General features: G+C 45.3%; 1 long non-coding RNA gene across 1 annotated transcript in view; it reads right to left on the bottom strand.

The window, feature by feature from the left end:
• The window catches only part of LOC126235884 (uncharacterized), a 271044-nt gene that overhangs the window by 162901 nt on the left and 87730 nt on the right, over nt 1-20413 (bottom strand). The gene's annotated exons all lie outside the window — the stretch shown is intronic.

Here is a 20413-nt window from a genome sequence, read left to right as displayed (position 1 = left end):
GTGAAACATAAAAAAACGTACATTAGAAGGCAATCATCGAAAACTTGAAATTTTTTCCGAATTTGACGCGGTTATAAAACAAATTTTCATCCAAAGGAATTTAATGATTTCTATGCTTTTGGTCATGCGCTGTTGCTATTTTTCGGGTTGCACTCAGCCTCGTGATGCAAACTGAGGAGCTACTGGACCAAATAGTATCGGCTTCGGTCACAGAAAACCATCACAACAACCGGGAGAGCGGTGTGCTGACCCCACGCTCCTCCTATCCACATCGTCAACTGAGGATGACACGGCGGTCGGATGGTCCCGATGGGTCACTTGTGGCCTGAAGACGGAGAGCAGAGGGAGGGGGAGTGGTGCATGCTTTTGGTCACTACGGAGGACACGGTGGACAAACTGGCAGCCAAACCATCAGTGAGGAATGAATCATTCAAGTGTATCTTGAACGATATTAATGCAGCAGTGTCCTGGCAGGCAAACGAGAACGTCACAAAAATTACAGTGCCACAAAAGTTCGTTACCTTCCCTGTCAGCAGAAAAAGAGAAGGCAATTGTGACCCACCACTACCGAACGAAACGGTCTGCGGGTTTACAAGACAAGTAGTCTGCGAATGTTTGTTTCATGTACAACTTGAAACGTATATCTACCTGCAGCAATAACTCCTGGACATGCACTGAGGTGACAAAATTTGAGGTAGCATGAACTCAACAAGTCGTTGGAAGTCCCATGCAGAAATATGAAGCCATTCTGTCTCTACAGCCGTCCATAATTTGTTCGATAAAACTGTACAGAATGTTCTGACATGGCGCAATGTTATCCATAAAAATTCTATCGTTGTTTAGAAACATGAAGCAGATGAATGCTTGCAGATGGTCTCTGAGTATCCGAACATAGCCATTTACAGTTAATGATTGGTTTATTTTGATCAGAGAACCAGTCCATTCCATTTAAACACAGCCCAAATCATTATAGAGCCACCACCAGCTTGCACAGTGCCTCGTTGACAACTTTGCGGAGTCTGCTCCAAGCTCGAATCATACAGTCAGCTCTTCGCAACTGAAATCGGGGCTCATCTGAATAGTCCACGTTTTTCCGGTTGTCTAGGGTCCATCCGATATGATCACGAGCCCATGAAAGGCGCTGCAGCCGATTACGTGCTGTTAGCAAAGGCACTCGCGTCAGTCGTCTGCTGCCATAACTCATTAACGCCAAATTTCGCCGCTTTGTCCTAAGCGATACGTTCATTGTACGTCCCACATCGATTTTTGCAGTTATTTCACGCTGTATTGTTTGTCTGTTAGCTCTGACAACTGTACGCAAACTCCGTTGCCTCTATGACGTCGGCCACTGCGTTGTCCGTGGTGAGAGGTAATGCCTGAAATTTGGTATCCTCAGCACACTGTTGCCGCTGCGGACATCGGTGTATTGAATTCCCTAACGATTTCCGAAACAGAATGCCCCGAGCGTCTAGTTCCAACTGCAGTTCCGCTTTGCCCGCAGCTCGTGGTCGTGCGGTAGCGTTCTCACATCCCACGCCCGGGTTCCCGGGTTCGATTCCCGGCGGGGTCAGGGATTTTCTCTGCCTCGTGATGGCGGGGTGTTGTGTGATGTCCTTAGGTTAGTTAGGTTTAAGTAGTTCTAAGTTCTAGGGGACTGATGACCATAGATGTTTAGTCCCATAGTGCTCAGAGCCATTTTTACAGTTCCGCTTTCAAAGTCTGTTGATTCCCGTCGCGCGCCCATAATCACGTCGGAGACCTTTTCACACGAATCAGCTGACTACAAATGGCACCTCCGCCAATAATGCTCTGCCATTTCATACCTTGTGTACGCAGTACTACCGCCGTCTGCATACGTGCATATCGCTATCCCAGGACTATGATGATGGATAAATTCCGAAACGTGTCACAAGAGCAATAAAGTCATTCCTTGCCTGTTGTCTGGCGTTTACCATGGTGATCCAGGTAATCTGTACGCAAGACAGGTGATTCAGAAGTAGGTCTGAATGCAGTGAATCGCGGTATCGAGTAGCAGCGGCAACTATAGTATTGAAAGTAGTACTGATAGTACAGGATGAGGTTTATAATAGTTATGTAGTAGTTTGAACGTATTATTGTTAATAGTATTTTGTAACCAGACATCAATAAGATACTACGTTGTAAGAGATTCTATGGCCTATTTTAAAAATGGTTCAAATGGCTCTGAGCACTATGCGACTTAACTTATGAGGTCATCAGTCGCCTACAACTTAGAACTAATTAAACCTATCTAACCTAAGGACATCAGACACATCCATGCCCGTGGCAGGATTCGAAGCTGCGACCGGAGCGGTTGCTCGGTTCCAGACTGTAGCGCCTAGAACCGCACGGCCACACCGGCCGGCGCCTATTTTAGTTCCTAAGCTAAAAGGGTACGGTTATGCAAGCGTAAGTGAAAAAATGCCTGTGGGAGACGGAAATAATTGAGATATTTTGGCATTCCTTCCGCGAATATAAAGACACAACAGACAGATATGCGCATTCACAGTATGAAAATGGTTCAAATGGCTCTGAGCACCAAGCGACTTAACATCTGAGGTCATCAGCCCCTAGAACTTAGAACTAATTAAACCTAACTAACCTAAGGACATCACACACATCCATGCCCGAGGCAGGATTCGAACCTGTGACCGTAGCGGTCGCGCGGTTCCATACTGTAGCGCCTAGAACCGCTCGGCCACTCCGACCGGCTTCACAGTATACCATATATAGAAAATCTTGTGTCGTTATATCACTACGTTGCCTCACGTTATTCACTGAGTTGCCTTTCCAGTCACGTGTTGTCCTTCCGCAGGGTTATAAGGACGCATCGGGTTAGCAGCGATGTGACGTCTCTGTTTTCCTCCTCCTCAGGAGACACTGCGCGAGTAGCCACGTGCCGACCCGTCCATTACGAAAGTGGGGACGCCTTGGCCGGCGTGACGTCACCGCATGCTCTCCACACCACACGGACACTTTCGGCGTCAACACGTCATTCTGAACGAGCGCCGTGTACTGGCGTCCGCTAATCTTTGGCAACACCGCCGAGGTTCACAATCAGCACGGAACGCATCAATAATTTCTTACCTCATGGGTTGACGTGTTGCTTCTACTAAAAAAGTGAAGGCGTCAGACAGGGCCATCCGATTCGGCTCAGATTTCGTAGGTCACTTGTGTACAACCTAAAATAAAGGATTATAAGATATTTTGGTCAACCACCCCTAAAAGTCATGAGAAAACCACCCCTAAAAGTCATGACACGCAATAGATTCAGAATTGGTGGGATCGATAGATAATTGAAAATTGAGCAGTTTTCATCATCATACGCCGCCTGAAAAAAAGAAATATTACCCCTGGAAAGACGACGTCGATTTTGTTCCGTTGACGAAAATTGCCACCTGGGGGGATAGTAGATGTACCGATAGTGGCTTCAACCCCGTCCACCAACAGATAGCGTAGTGGCGTAGCTACCAGAGCGCCATCTGTGTCTATCCTTTAAGATGGAATGCTCACAGCCAGAAGGCTCAGTCTGGTGCAAACGTGTGAAGCAAGCGCGCAACCATGCCACGGAGACACACTTGTGCTTCCTACAGCCAACTGAGCATGTTTGAAAGGGGTCAAATTGTGGCCTTCCGAGTGGCGGGATAGTCATTTCGGAGAACTGCCTCACAAGCTGGACGTACTACGTCACCTGTGCAGCGATCCTGCTATCGCTGGTCACGTGAACATTCTCATATATGGACGTCCACTCTGCACAGACGCCCACCAGTATCATTGTACTTTAAGGGCAGCATCGGCAGATCGTACTGCTACCACAGCAAACGTAAGAGGACTTGTGATCCCACACATACCAAAACGAACTCTTGCGAACTGGTTATTAACTGTGGGACTACGGCACATGTCTAGCCTGTCTGCGACTCACGCCACAGTGTCGACATGCACGGCTTGACTGGTGCCGTCAGAGGATCAGTTGGAAGATGGAGTGTCGTGCCGTGGTCTTCAGCGATGAAAGCAGATTCTGCCTGCACGCAACGATGGTCGTTTGCGCGTACGACGTAGACCTGGTGAGCGCTGTCTAACAGAGCGCATTCGTCCAAGACATACTGGCGCCACTCCAGGCCTTATGATCCGGGGCGCGATAAGCTACAACTCTCGTTACTGGAGGAAACGTGCAGAATGTTGTTAGACCCGTCTTTCTGTCGTTCTTGCAACAGGAAGGTGTTGTTCCAACAAAATAATGCTCGCCCACTCACTGCCTGTGAGACTCAAAGTGCCGGCCGGGGTGGCCGAGCGGTTCTAGGCGCTTCAGTCTGGAACCGCGCGACCGCTACGGTCGCAGATTCGAATCCTGCCTCCGGCAAGGATGTGTGTGATGTCCTTAGGTTAGATAGGTTTAAGTACGAGGTGCATTCAAGTTCTAAGGCCTCCGATTTTTTTTCTAATTAACTACTCACCCGAAATCGATGAAACTGGCGTTACTTCTCGACGTAATCGCCCTGCAGACGTACACATTTTTCACAACGCTGATGCCGTGATTCCATGGCAGCGGCGAAGGCTTCTTTAGGAGTCTGTTTTGACCACTGGAAAATGGCTGAGGCAATAACAGCACGGCTGGTGAATGTGCGGCCACGGAGAGTGTCTTTCATTGTTGGAAAACGTCAAAAGTCACTAGGAGCCAGGTCAGGTGAGTAGGGAGCATGAGGAATCACTTCAAAGTTGTTATCACGAAGAAACTGTTGCGTAACGTTAGCTCGATGTGCGGGTGCGTTGTCTTGGTGAAACAGCACACGCGCAGCCCATCCCGGACGTTTTTGTTGCAGTGCAGGAAGGAATTTGTTCTTCAAAACATTTTCGTAGGATGCACCTGTTGCCGTAGTGGCCTTTGGAACGCAATGGGTAAGGATTTCGCCCTCGCTGTCCCAGAACATGGACACCATCATTTTTTCAGCACTGGCGGTTACCCGAAATTTTTTTGGTGGCGGTGAATCTGTGTGCTTCCATTGAGCTGACTGGCGCTTTGTTTCTGGATTGAAAAATGGCATCCACGTCTCATCCATTGTCACAACCGACGAAAAGAAAGTCCCATTCGTGATATCGTTGCGCGTCAACATTGCTTGGCAACGTGCCACACGGGCAGCCGTGTGGTCGTCCGTCAGCATTCGTGGCACCCACCTGGATGACACTTTTCGCATTTTCAGGTCGTCATGCAGGATTGTGTGCACAGAACCCACAGAAATGCCAACTCTGGAGGCGATCTGTTCAACAGTCATTTGGCGATCCCCCAAAACAATTGTCTCCACTTTCTCGATAATGTCGTCAGACCGGCTTGTGCGAGCCCGAGGTTGTTTCGGTTTGTTGTCACACGATGTTCTGCCTTAATTAAACTGTCGCACCCACGAACGCACTTTCGACACATCCATAACTCCATCACCACATGTCTCCTTCAACTGTCGATGAATTTCAATTGGTTTCACACCACGCAAATTCAGAAAACGAATGATTGCACGCTGTTCAAGTAAGGTAAAACGTCGCCATTTTAAGTATTTAAAACAGTTCTCATTCTCGCAACTGGCGGTAAAATTCCATCTGCTGTACAGTGCTGCCATCTCTGGGACGTATTGACAATGAACGCGGCCTCATTTTAAAACAATGCGCATGTTTCGATCTCTTTCCAGTCTGGAGAAAAAAAATCGGAGGCCTTAGAACTTGAATGCACCTCGTAGTTCTAAGTTCTAGGGGACTGATGACCTCAGAAGTTAAGTCCCATTGTGCTCAGAGCCATTTGAACCATTTTGAACCAAACTCAAAGTGCTCTGCAAGACGCGCGGCAACGTCCCTAGCCAGCACAATCTCGGGACTTGGCCCCAATTCAGCACGTGTGGAATGTGAGGGGTCGAGAAATACCCGTGTGAGTCGTCAACCAAAAACTCTTACAGAACTGCATATCCAGCAGGCGTGACATAAAGTATCCCAGGACAGTATTCAGCACTTGTGCTATCGACTGGATGCCAGAGTCAGCGCCTGCATTGCTGCCCGTGGAGGCTACACTACATGCTAATATGAGCGTTTCAGCATGGGTCGGTGCCTGATGCCTCAGAACCGCTTGCGCTATTGATCTGTTTATGTAATCATTTCATGCATTCGATACGCACTGCTGCAATAATAAATCATCAGTGAACTGGAAACCTTAAAACTTCTTTATTTAAATGAGTGTGTCTGTACTTAAATTGCAGAAAGACTCAGAAGATGAAACTTTTACGTTATTTTATTCTGAAACAGCTGAGTAAAACTGAACGTACTGAGCCTGTTTTCTCTTTACTTCTTCTTATCATGCCAACACTGACCCACAATATTCTAGCGCAATCTCAAAAAAATTACAACCTGACTTCAAATAATTAATTCAAACGAATGGTCCCGACTAAAAAGAAATCTTACCAATAACCTATACATTTCATTACGCGAACTACTGCAATACAGCGAGCGTCAATACTGCCAGCTACATAAAAGATTCTAACTACTAAAGCCACTAACTACTAATAGGTATGCGGTTAACAAAGGAAGTATTTTGTTTGCAAGCCAAATAATGTATTTTTTTCTTAATTATGTGACATCCAGTTCAAACACGAATATAAATCGTCATTGACATCCAGTACAAAGATGTATAATGATGAATAATTTTCAATCTCCGAGTCGGATACTTCCAGTTCGTCCGCCTACGTTAACACTTCAGACCTCTACCATCAATGTTAACTTCTCACATCGAACATCCATCACTGCTAGCTGTTCACCTCCAACTGCCCAACAGTACATCCAGCACTGCTGGCGACTAGCTTCCAACTGCCGCCGGCACGGTAGCTCAGCGTGTTCGGTCAGAGGGTTAGCAGCCCTCTGCAATAAAAAAACTTTCATCGATCAACAACGAACTTAAACGGATGTCTTACGACGTCCTCCCCGAGCAGATGCAACGAACAAAAGCGAACAAAATGAGATTAAAAAAAAAAGAAAGAAAGAAAACTGCCCAACACTACTGGCGATTAACTTACAACTAGTCCAACCAGCCATAGAGTCTCTTACAAAGAAAGCGCAGTCAGGGATCCAATGCAAAGCGCTACACAGCGCTGCCAATACAGAAGCAACCCACTTACAACCTGTAAAAGGGTATACAATTTTTGTTTTGTATCTGGGGTCCAGAAACATATTTTCCTAGTAATCAATTAATTCAGCGAACTTCCGTTGACGTAGCGACCAAGGCATGTGGCTGGGGAGCAGATAAGATGGGTTCGAGTCTGAAATGCAGTTTTATTTTTTCCAATTTATATTTCCTTTTTTTAGTGTCGAAATTGGCAGAAGTATGGAAGGAGATCAGTAAGGAATAATAACAAGGTAGTCAAATAAATTTCTCAATCAAAGTGGATAAGAAAGGACTTAAATTTTATTCCTGGGCACCTTACAATGAATCTTTCACTAGCTGCGTTGCATGCCTCACTACCCTTTGAACAACAAGTGTGTGTGTGTGTGTGTGTGTGTGTGTGTGTGTGTGTTTGGAGCTTTTGGGAGCTCAACGGTGAGGTTTATTAGCGTCCTTGAACAACTGGATGGTATTTTTCATATAAAGATTCGAAACAAACGTACGTGCTGCATCAAGAACATTAATGAATGCAATGTTCGCTCAACTACTTCGTTCCTTTGGAAGATTCCGCGGAAAACAGATTTGGTTTAGATTTAAAAATATTTATTTTTTCGGAAATCATTTTGACACGTGCCAGGTATATACGATAACATCACCTGAAAAATTAGTGCTGAAAGTTGATCATGAATTACACAATGTACCGTTGTAGCAACCGAGCGGTTGTGCAGTTCCCGCTGGCTTTCCACAAGCACATTGCAATTTTGAAGCCTCGCAATAAAGTTCTGTCTCGCGTCTCATATTTGTTCCCACACGAAGAATACGCAGCAATGTTATTCGGAATTGTTTTCACACAACCAGGCGACCATGACTTAATTTTCTGCTTATCCAAGTTGTTTGTGAAATTTATTTGCATACCTTGTTATTATTTCTTGTTGATTTACTTATCTTACTAACCTTACTATTCGTACCAGTTTCGATACGGAAAAAAACACAATCAAGAGCCTATTGTTTTCTTGGTCGTTACGCCGGCTACGCTTTCGTTCAACAGCGTGTACTTTTGTGTGTATATACCTAGCACTCTTAATAGTTTCGTTCCTCAATTTCTAGAAAAAAGCGTTTTCGGACCCAATATATCATGATAATAATGCTCAGTTTTCAATTACCTTTCGGTACCTATAATTTTGAGTCGATTGCACTACATGAACTTTAGGGGTGGTCTTCTGACAAACGGGGCGAATGGGGTTTCCGGGGTGGGTGTTGAGCCAAAAAAGTTCAGTTTTTCTTTTCAGGTTCTACAAAAGCGACCTGCCAACAATGAGCAAATGGGTTGGTCGTGTCTGAGGCGTTCCCCATATAAGTGGTGACCATGGTATCGACACTACTGTCTGCTACAAGACGACAATGCATTTCTAAAACCGCAACAACAGTGAAGTTAGTGGTAAAATGTCCGTAATTATGGAGAATCCCTTGGTAAGTGGATTTTAAAGACTGGGTCACGCATATCAGATCAACCGGACAGAAATAAGAGAAGTAGCACAAACGAAACATTATCATCAGTTTTATCTTTATTAGAGAAGTGAAGTCTCGGCACCGCAGCGTACGAGATGTAGCTATGAACTTCTTTTATCACATAGAAAAAATCAAGTGTCTAGTGCGCAACATGTTCCTTTACCAGGGGAAATAAATAATCACTGGGCCCCCTGTGAGGAGAATCCGGGGTGAGACAAAATTTGGTAGTCCAAATAAGCAGCATATCTGATTGTGTCCTGCGCAGAATGAGCCGGCCGAAGTGGCCGTGCGGTTAAAGGCGCTGCAGTCTGGAACCGCAAGACCGCTACGGTCGCAGGTTCGAATCCTGCCTCGGGCATGGATGTTTGTGATGTCCTTAGGTTAGTTAGGTTTAACTAGTTCTAAGTTCTAGGGGACTAATGACCTCAGCAGTTGAGTCCCATAGTGCTCAGAGCCATTTGAACCATTTTTGCGCAGAATGAGGTAAGTCGTTGTCGCGGGGGAAAGAACAACCCGTTGGACAACTTCTTCCGACGCTTCGTCTTTACAGCCTTCCGTAACTTTGCCAGAGTTGGGTAATATGCTCCTGTGACTGTCTCCCCCTTGCAAGAGTAATGTGCTACCACATATTGGCGGTCCCAAAAAATACTGACAAGGGGACTTTACAAATTTCCCTTCACCTATTTGATTCATACTGATGGAGTGGTTGGGGCACGACTAGTATTTCAACATATATGAAGAAGAAGACGCATGTCAACCGTTTTCGAGAAAATCGGGTTCGAAAATTTTAGACGTATTTACTTTGTATGGTCGCTATTAACCACGGACTCCGCAGCCGAGCGGTTAAGCGCCTATTTTCATATGCACGAGAGCCCTGGAGCGATCTCACTGCTAGTACTACTTTTCTCTTAATCCGCACGTAGTTTTTAGAAGATGAATCATTCGCACACTGCACAATATGCTGTCACCTTATCCGGAAAATTACTACCAACGGACTCGGTTCCTTGCAGGAGACCGCTGGCTCATTTGGACTAAGGCTGAAAAAGCAGTTGATGAGTGCAGACGCAAATACAAAAATGGTACGACAGCATCTTCAAAGTCCAACAACCCACAGCAGCGTTATACGAACATTTTCTAACTGACATCTTGAAATCATACTTGAGAGAAGAATAATAAAATTTTTCTCCTCGAAACTTTTCAGAATGGTGACGGAATGCCAATGCGCACTGTTAAAATTAATTCCTCCAAAATGCACGCCGCTAGTGAAGACTTGCGACGTTTATTTTTACGGGCCGGTGAAAAACCTTATAAAGCGCCTGTAAAATTGTGGTTACATCATCGAACAGAACAGAGAGATAGCTTCTAGAGAAGACTGCGTAAAAATTCAAGCAATCGTACACCATTGGTTCTCTGCACCGATATTTGGTGATACTCTTCGATATGCGCTGGACTATGGGAAAATGTGTGATGGCCAAAAATCGTTTGTCAATGTAAACCAAATTTGTTTTGTAATAAAATACAATGAAGAAACTATGCACATACAAAAAATTGGAGTTCATTAAATATCCTGTATCTCGCAATAATTACTGTTTTTCATGTTTCTAGGAACAGTACCACCAAGATACATGCGGTGTTCCATAGGTTATACATTACACTTGTCACAAATGTTGTTGAAATAATATAAACAAAAATGCTATACTGATTTGAATGTATCCTATTTCTGTTTTCAATCTCCTCACGGAACTTATTTGTTCTTCTCTTTTCAGGACAAAATGATAAATGAATAATGAAATACTGATAATTTTTAATGCCGTAATACACCGAGGTGACAAAAGTCATGGGATAGCGATATCCACATATGCAAATTGCAGTGGTATTGCGTACACAAGCTATAAAAGGGCAGTACATTGGCGGAGCTGTCATTTGTACTCAGATGGTTCACATGAAAAGTTTCCGACGTGATTATGGCCGCAAGTCGGGAATTAACAGACTTTGAACACGGAACGGGTTGGAGCTAAACGCATGGGACATTCCATTTCGAAAATCGTTAGGGATTTCAAATTCTGAGATCCACATTGTCAAGTCACCACTGACAAAGCAGTGGCAGACGGCATTCACTTAACAATCGAGAGCAGCGGCGTTTGCGTAGAATCGGCAGTGCTAACAGTCAAGCAGTACTGCGTGAAAAAACCGCGTAAATCAATGTGCGATGAATGACGAACGTACCCGTAGGACAGTGCTGCGAAATTAGGCGTTAATCGGCTATGGCAGCAGAAGATCGACGGGAGTGCCGTTGCTAACAGCACGACATCGCCTGCAGCGACTCTCCTGGGCTCGTGACCGTAGTGGTTGGACCATAAACTACTGGGAAATCGTGGCCAGGTCAGATGAGCCCCAATTTCAGTTAAAATGGAACTGCCGTGTGGCTAGGGCCTCCCGTCGGGTAGACCGTTCACCTGGTGCAAGTCTTTCGAGTTAACGCCACTTCGGCGACTTGCGTGTCGATGGGGATGAAATGATGATGATAATAACAACATAACACCAAGTCCCTGAGCGGAGAAAATCTCCGACCCAACCGGGAATCGAACCCGGGCCGTTAGGTATGACATTCCGTCGCGCTGACCACTCAGCTACCAGGGGCAGACCTAGTTTCAGTTAGTAAGAGCTGATAGTAGCATTACTGTGTGGCACAGACCCCACGAAGCCATGGACCCAATTTGTCAACAAGACACTGTGCAAGCTGGTGGTGAATCCGTAATAGAGTTGGCTGGGCTTACATGGAATGAACTGGACCGTCGCTTATGTTCGGCTACTTCGCAGCCCTTCCTGGACTGATGTTCCCAAACAACAATGGAATTTTTGTGGTGACGATGCATCATGTCAGCGGGCCACAGTTGTTGACGATTGGTTTGAAGAACATGCCGGACAACTCGAGCGAATGATTTCGTCGGCCAGATCGGCCGGCATCAATCCCTTCGAACATTTATGGGGCATAATCGAGAGGTCAGCTGGTGCACAAAATCCTGCACCGGTAAAACTTTCTCAGTTATGAACGGCTATAAAGGCAGCTTGTTCAGTATTTCTGTAAGGGACTTCCAGGCCCGCCCGGTTATCCGAGCGATGTAACGCACGGCTTTCCGGAGTGGGAAGAAGCGCCTGGTCCCCGGCACGAATCCGCCCGGCGGACTTGTGTCGAGGTCCAGTGAGCCGGCCAGTCTGTGGATAGTTTTTAGGCGGTTTTCTATCTGCCTCGGCGAGTGCGGGCTGGTTCCCCTTATTCCGCCTCAACTACACTATGTCGGCGATTGCTGCGCAAACAAGTTCTCCACGTATGCGTACACCACCATTACTCTACCACTCAAACATAGGGGTTACACTCGTCTGGTGTGAGACGTTGCTTGTAGGCGTCCACCGCGGGCCGAACCGCGAATTTATAAATAAGAACTTCAATAAAGAACTCAGCATCTCATAGCGACCAATGGGTAACTATAAAATAATGTGAAAAATAGTCTTTACCAAAATGAGAAACCGTTAAAAACGTACATAGCTATGAAACCTGGTAGTCAAGGGAGGCAGGATTCGGTTACGATTGTGGAAGAGGCCGTAATCACTTGCTATTGGTTCCCTTTTGCAATTACACAGATTTATTTTTTATATGGTAATTCCAGACTCAGCAAAAAATAAAGATATCAGACTTTATTAATGAAGGAACAAACAACTGTTTAATTAATAGTGCTTTCAGTGCGGTACAATTTACCACATGAGCATAAAATACAGACACAGCAAATAATGTTTTAAAAACAAGCCAATGTGATCCCAATTCGAATTTTGAGGCAAGCGACCACGGTCACGGCTGAAGACCTTTAACGCCAAGAACGGCAATTATAAAAAAAAGTTAACAAACATACTGTAAAACAGCAATGCAATAGCAAAGGTTAATTTAAAAAGACAGGCAACTGAGTACCAAACGGGTGAGACAAAATGATGGTAAACTTGGTAGCACAATCTTTTAAACCTGCTGTAACGCCAAGAATGGCAATTATATAAAAATCTAGAAACATGCAATAAAACAGCAAATATAATAATAAAAACAAGGGCTAGTCACAGACGGCGCACCAGGAGTCGACCTCTGAGTAGGTCCGGCAAAATACACTTTTGTGAGTGATGAGATAGGCAGCCAAGAGTTGCATTCACTTCACAAGATAGTAATTCAGACTAGTGGCAGTCTAACGAATGACTAATGATAATCATGCTGAGGCTACCTGACGTCTAGTAAACCAAATGCAAAGGTGTAAAAATACGCCAAAGCCGGAACCGGCGGTCTGGACTCCGCCCACAGAATACTGTGCTTAGAGCGCCTGGAACGAGAAAGACATCACTACCACCAGAGTAGAAGAATCGCCAACCAACCTACAATCAAGAAAGCTGTCAAAACTACACACCTCACCAGACAGCAGCTGCAAGGCGAGGAAACGTACACTGCCGTTATATACACTAACGCCCAGGTCAGGTAACTGGGCGTTAGAGGCCACGAGGCAGGAAAAATACCGCTAGTTCAACTTAACAACTGAACGTAAAAAATAGTAATTAGAAGTCCAGGAAAGCTAATCAGATCCGCCTTCCCTAAGCACTCCACTCACTGTTCTTGGCCTCGGCAACACTACGAGCAGCAACACGAACCCAAGTCACTGGAGAATCACAAGATCTCACAATGGTGGAGGTTTCTCTACTTGAATCCAAATGCACTCAAAGCTTGCAGGATCTGGTTTACGACGAGGTCGTGAACCCTCGTGACCACAGGCCTCCGATCCGGCAGTCCATGCGTGCCGCCAGTGGACCCAGCGTGTTCTCATACTGCCCGGATCTGGCTCCTCCTGAGTCCCTAACCAAACTGCACACTGACAGGATCCGGACGAACAACAACGTCGTCCCAGAGATAGGGCCACAGTCACTACATATCGTTAACCGCCACTGCTGCCACTAGGGGACAGATAACGCTTGTGAAGCCAAGTGGCACCAGTCAACACGAGAAGAAGACAAACAACTGCAACCATATCAACTAAACGATACGGTCTGGCCTCCAACACTGGACGGAAACCTACAAACACCACCAACGGGAGCCACAGCACGGCTCAAGCTTGATTTTAAATTGAGAGTTATCAGGCTGGTTCCATAAAGGAACGTATAAATAAAATTTGGATGAGAACGCCCATATGGCCTCAACTGCAACAGTGAAACTTGGTGCGGCCGATCTTACTCCAGCTCTGATCGGGGTTCGACATCTCGCCTCAAATCGCAGCTTCGATACAAGAGAGATTCTGGTGCGGCTCGTCTTAAAAGAGCGCGCACCGTGGCGCTGGAGGTAAGACAGAACTAGCCGTACGCAGGGCCCCCGTGTGTGGAGTGCCGCGTGGACAGGCGGTTGTATGTGATCGGAGTACGTAGTGCTGCAGTTTCTGCACGCGGCGCTGGTTAGCTTGGCTCAGTTCCACGAAGGGATCGCAGTTGCAGCAAAGCAGTAGCTGTTTACTTCCCACTGAGGCACCGTTCCGCAGATAGCTCGAGGAACAAGTTATTGGCGCTAGTGTGTGCAACGAGCTCAGCTTCAGATGGGTCGCGTATTGTGGCTGATGTGCATGAGGATGGTATTCTAGCACTAACGACGAAGTAAGCAGTGAAAGTTTTACATTTGGTAAGCACTAATCCTGCTTTAAAAAATTCGTACTAAATCAAACCTGTGTGAAGTTCGCCATACTGGTTACCAGACACAGATTTAGTTCCAGAGCCCCATAGTAATACGTCGAAAAGCCCTCCTTAAATTTAAAGAGCGCAGTGCACCAAACAAGTGAGGTGCTGTTTATTCATATTCAAATTTGTAAGTTGAGTTTGTAAGTGAGTTAAGTAATTATTTTGGTAATTTAAACTCTTTGCTTTAAACTGCACCAAGAAGCTGAGGTGCTGTATTTGTTTGGTTTGGCAATTAACTTCTCTAGCTCCTTCTCTTGTTATTAACATTTCTGGGAAAATTAAAACCCTAGTCTTTAAATCAGTTGACTACAGCAAGCAATGACATTATTAAGAGCCAAGATATCTCATTCACGTTGCTTGTTTATTGTAAGTGCTTAACAGTTGTTCTGTTGCAGGAGGTATTGTCGTTATGTGCGGAAATTGTGATCAAACTAACAACCATAGAGGTGGCATATGCGAGTAGTCCCAGCCGATTGCCCACCCTAAAGGCAATCCGACATGTAAACGGAGTTGGAAACGAGGCGCTTGTTGTTCACTAACTGAAAAATGAAAAAAGAGATTGACCAACTTGCCATTGCGGTGCATACCTTTCAAGTAATTTAATTAGCTGATGATTCTGAATATCTGTTTTCTCAAAATTTAATGTAATTTAATGTACCTAAAGAAATTTTAAAATTCATGAAAGCTTTGAATGGTTTAAGTAAATGTTTTAATCTGTTGTAAAGTTATTTAATTTTTTTGAGATTTGGTTGTACTGCAAGGTCTTGCGAAAGTATGAATTTAAACTGTCATGGTTTTGCAAGTAAAAGAAAGTTTTTCCTAGAGTCCAATACATGTCACTAACTGTGAATTGAAATTGCCAGCCTTACGGTATTAACTAAAAGAAATATCTTTTTTAAACAGTGCTTAACATTTGTTGTCCCAGTGCCCCTGCTGCTCCACAAGCTTCGAACTACGCGTTGGTCCAAAATTAATAAGTATTTGTCTCAATAAAGTTGTGTGGAATTGTCTGAATTATAATATTTCTTAAAGTACCTGACTAACCAGCCGGCAGAGCACTTACATTAATCCTGAGTACGCAATAAATTACGGGACCAGTTCAAACAAAATTCATAGATGATTAATACGGCTCAGTGCCGATAGAAAGAAATCACTGTGCGATAAGGAATTTTACCCATACAAGTTAGTCCACGAGCGAACACTTAAAATAATCCAGAGGTTAACTCAAGCCTAAAGCACCTGGTGCAAAAGACCTTACGGCACAGCGCATAACTCAAAATAGCAGCTCATACAATCTACACATTAAGGTGCTCACGTTAAGGTGCACCAGACGCTCAACAGTCCCATTATAATTACATAGGCTTAGGCATTTAAAACTGTTTTTGGAAATAACTGGAAAACAACACATCGGACTAAAAAACGATTGTAATACAAGTCGTTCGAACCCGAAAGGGGACATACGTACTACTGGCCATTAAAATTGCTACACCAAGAAGAAATGCAGATGGTAAACGGGTATTCGTTGGACAAATATATTATACTACAACTGACATGTGATTACATTTTCACGCAATTTGGGTGCATAGATCCTGAGAAATCAGTACCCAGAACAACCGCCTTTGGCCGTAATAACGGCCTTGATACGCCTGGGCATTGAGTCAAACAGAGCTTGGATGGCGTGTACAGGTACAGCTGCCCATGCAGCTTCAACACGATACCACAGTTCATCAACAGTAGTGACTGGCGTATTATGACGAGGCAGTTGCTCCGCCACCATTGACCAGACGTTTTCAATTTGTGAGAGATCTGGAGAATGTGCTGGCCAGGGCAGCAGTCGAACATTTTCCGTATCCAGAAAGGCCCGTATAGGACCTGCAACATGCGGTCGTGCATTATCCTGCTAAATGTAGGGTTCGCAGGGATCGAAGGAAGGGTAGATCCACGGGTCGTAACACATCTGAAATGTAACGTCCACTGTTCAAAGTGCCGTTAATGCGAACAAGAGGTGACCGAAACGTGTAACCAGTGGCACCCCATACCATCATGCCGGGTGATACGCCAGTATGGCGATGACGAAAACACGCCTCCAATCTGCGTGCACCGCGATGTCGTCAAACACGGATGCGACTATCATGATGCTGTAAACAGAACCTGGATTCATCCGAAAAAATGACGTTTTGCCATTCGTGCACCCAGGTTCGTCGTTGAGTACACCATCGCAGGCGCTCCAGTCTGTTATGCAGTGTCAGGGGTAACCGCAGCCATGGTCTCCGAGTTGATAGTCGATGCTGCTGCAAACGTCGTCGAACTGTTCGTGCAGATGGTTGTTGTCTTGCAAACGTCCCCATCTGTTGACTCAGGGATCGAGACGTGGCTGCACGATCCGTTACAGCCATGCGGGTAAGATGCCTGTCGTCTCGACTGCTAGTGATACGAGGCCGTTGGGATCCATTCTTTCATCTTTATGATTTCCTGTCGCCATCTCTAAAATTCACGTCCTGTATAATAATACAGTATACTATATGAACGTTGATCAGTGACTAATTATAGCTTCCAGAATGAGATTATCACTCTGCAGCGGAGTGTGCGCTAATATGAAAGTTCCTGGCAGATTAAAACTGTTTGCCGGACCAAGAATCGAACTCTGGACCATTGCCTTTCGCGGGCAAGTGCTCTACAATCTGAGCTACCCAAGCATGACTCACGCCCTGTACTCACAGCTTTACTTCTGCCAGTACCTCGTCTCCTACTTTCCAAACTTTACAGAAGCTCTCCTGCGGACCTTGCAGAACTAGCGCTCCTGAAAGAAAGGAAATTGAGGAGACATGGCATAGCCACAGCCTGGGGGATGTTTCCAGAATGAGATTTTCACTTTGCAGAGGAATGTTGAAATGAAACTTCGTGGCAGATTAAACTGTGTACCGGACCGAGACTCGAACTCGGGCCTTTGACTTTCGCGGGCAAGTGCCCTACCATCTGAGCTACCCAAGCTTATTTAGGATATCAATTAACTTTAAATGGTTCCATCAACTTAAACGATATGGCGCTAGATTCGCCATTTGATTGACAAAATACCAAAAATATGAAGGATGAGTTTTTAACTTCTTGTCGGTCGGAAAATGGAAATCGCAGTGACAAGCATTTTTTTTTTTTTTTTTTTTTTTTTTTTTTTTTTTTTTTGCAAAATCCAACTACACCTTCCAGATACTTCTCTGCATACTCGCTTGCAATCCGACTTAGACATTTCTGGTAGGGTAGTACCAGCTTTCCAATATCCACGTGTTAGAAGGCAGCCGTCTGTGATTTCCGCCAATTCCCTACGGTGGACTGCAGCTCATTGTCTGCACCAAAATGCCGTTCTCATAGCGAGTGGTTCACGTTAGTGAAGAGATGAAAGTCAGAGGGAGCCAAGCTCGGGCTGTATGGTGGGTGATCAAAAACTTCCCATCGAAATCGCTGCTAGAGCCCCTGAGGTGTGTGGCCGAGAATTTTCACGGAGAAGGAAATGCATGACAGTTATGTGGACTGCATAAAATCACGCGAACCTCAGGACTTCACACTTGGCGGGAGACACTAATTTCTAGGCAGTTTTATGTGATTACTATGCACTCAGAACTGAAAAGTACAGTGTGGCCTGTTTGACGGGCATTCTAGCGTCACTGTGCAACTCATCTGCGCAGAGCTTCACTGCGGAGATTGGGGAAAAAAATAGCCCTCTTACTTTATACGAACCTGCATGCACAAGACAGATAATAATCAAAAATAGTTTCATATGAAAATAGTGCTACCACCGATCGGCCTGTGTACGGTTCCATGATATCTGGAGTCTGTAGAATAGGCACCCCTACAAAAAATACATTAACAGAACGGGAGAATGCCTTAATAAAGTATACAATGGGCTGGACCCTCTGCCATGCATTTCACAGTGGTTTGCAGGATATGGATGTAGATGTGCACAACGTTCTTTAACGGAAAAATATGTTATGTTGGCTGAAGAAGAAGCCCTTACGCGGCTTAGAGTGGAAGACAGAATATTACAATTTTTATTGTATTTTGTAGACAAGATTAACACTTATTATTGGTTTACAAACGGTGTACTGAAATGTTCAATGAAACTAAACTCGTCTAGTGTATGTTTTGTCCCTTGGTAATATGTTGGCAAACATCTGTGGCAGGTTATTCACTGGACGCTCTTGAGTCCGTTGAAAGTCGCCGTGTTTATTTGCACGTTCGTTCGCCAATCTCCCCGGCGTCTCTCCAGTTCCTCGTCACGTGGTCTAGCTGAAACTTTCTATAATAATTAGAAAGACTAGAAACAGTAGTATTTACGTTCGAGTGTCACCTAATTATTTATCAGAGATGAGCACACATTTATTTCTTCCATGAAAACAACTCTCACACTTAGTATCGAGTGGTAATACGTAATATTCACAATAGTGAGCTCCCTTCGTTGTTATCAGAGCAAGAACAAAATCGGACTCAATAACATTACATTCAACAGCAGAGATAATAAAAATCAGAGATAATTCAATGATCATGTTCGCTTTTCTTGCACAAGGAGTAACATTTTTGGTTTCTACACACAGCACAGTATCTGACGTAGTTATTTCCGCAATAAAGTGTGACTTTGTAACAACCACCAATAACATACAATTGAATTGAATGTGTTTTATATGACGACCTGAGAGCTGGTTTGGATCTCCAATAGGACCTGCCTTCTGTTTTGACTGATAGTGAGGCGAGTGTGGTTCGAGTTTTAAGATTTTGTATTATGTTCGGAATTCTTCCCAAAGTATCGGTTGGGAAATTTTAATGCGGCACAAAGTGACTCGGTCACCCATTATTTCTAAACAGTCATCCAGCCACAACCATCTGTCCCCCTTTTTAGCCGGCCTTTACTGGTATTTCATTCCCTATTTTATCTCGTTATTCTGCTCTGTTTCGCCGGAATTTTGTAAGGGCTCTTCTGATGCTCACCTTATCAGGGTTGGTTTTCAGTTGTACTGGGAGAATGCAATTTACTCAAGTACTTTTCAATACTTTTTCACCACTCTCATTAGTACATCATTCAGGCAAGAGCACTGATGACCTTTTTGTTTAGTGCTCTCACCCATAAATCATCACCTTCATCCACGTAGGACAATTCAACCACTGGAGACTGTTTCATTTTTTCGCTCGGTCGTCAGCGGCGCAGCGTTCAAAACAAATGGTTCAAATGGCTCTGAGCACTATGCGACTTAACTTCTGATGACCTTTTTGTTTAGCGCTCTCACCCATAAATCATCACCTTCATCCACGTAAGACAATTCAACCACTGGAGACTGTTTCATTTTTTCGCTCGGTCGTCAGCGGCGCAGCATTCAAAACAAATGGTTCAAATGGCTCTGAGCACTATGCGACTTAACTTCTGAGGTCATCAGTCGCCTAGAACTTAGAACTAATTAAACCTAACTAACCTAAGGACATCACACACATCCATGCCAGAGGCAGGATTCGAACCTGCGACCGTAGTGGTCGCTCGGCTCCAGACTGCAGCGCCTAGAACCGTACGGACACTCCGGCCGGCCGTTCAAAACAGTTCGCCCTCGTAGCGCGATGCCTTACTGCTTGTTCGGATATCTGTTCATGTGTGCATGGCTGTAAGGTCGACGACTCGCTCGACATCTGCACCGATCCAGTACGGCAGATGAACGAGGCGGCAACAAGTGTCATTGTTTGCGGAGAGCACGGAATCCGTCGAGAGAGCCCGCGCGGCCCGTGGGCAGTGCGGGCGGCGAGCCGAACCTCGCCGGGCCGCACCGTTAGTCCGTTACGGGCGCATTCCGCTCGCGAGCCCGGGATGAATGGAACGCGCGTCACCGCATACTCGAGTGACGTCACGGCCTCGCTGCGCCTGCGTGGTGCGGCCGCACTGCCAGCCGGCCAGCTCCGCGTATGGCTCTCCCTAGCGCAACCGAGCGGCATGCGAGCGACACGGAATGATGTCACGCTCTCCACTCTAGTCAACAG

Source organism: Schistocerca nitens, chromosome 1 (genome assembly GCF_023898315.1).
Source record: "Schistocerca nitens isolate TAMUIC-IGC-003100 chromosome 1, iqSchNite1.1, whole genome shotgun sequence".
Classification (NCBI taxonomy): Eukaryota; Metazoa; Arthropoda; class Insecta; order Orthoptera; family Acrididae; genus Schistocerca; species Schistocerca nitens.
This window is presented reverse-complemented; position numbering and strand designations above follow the sequence as displayed.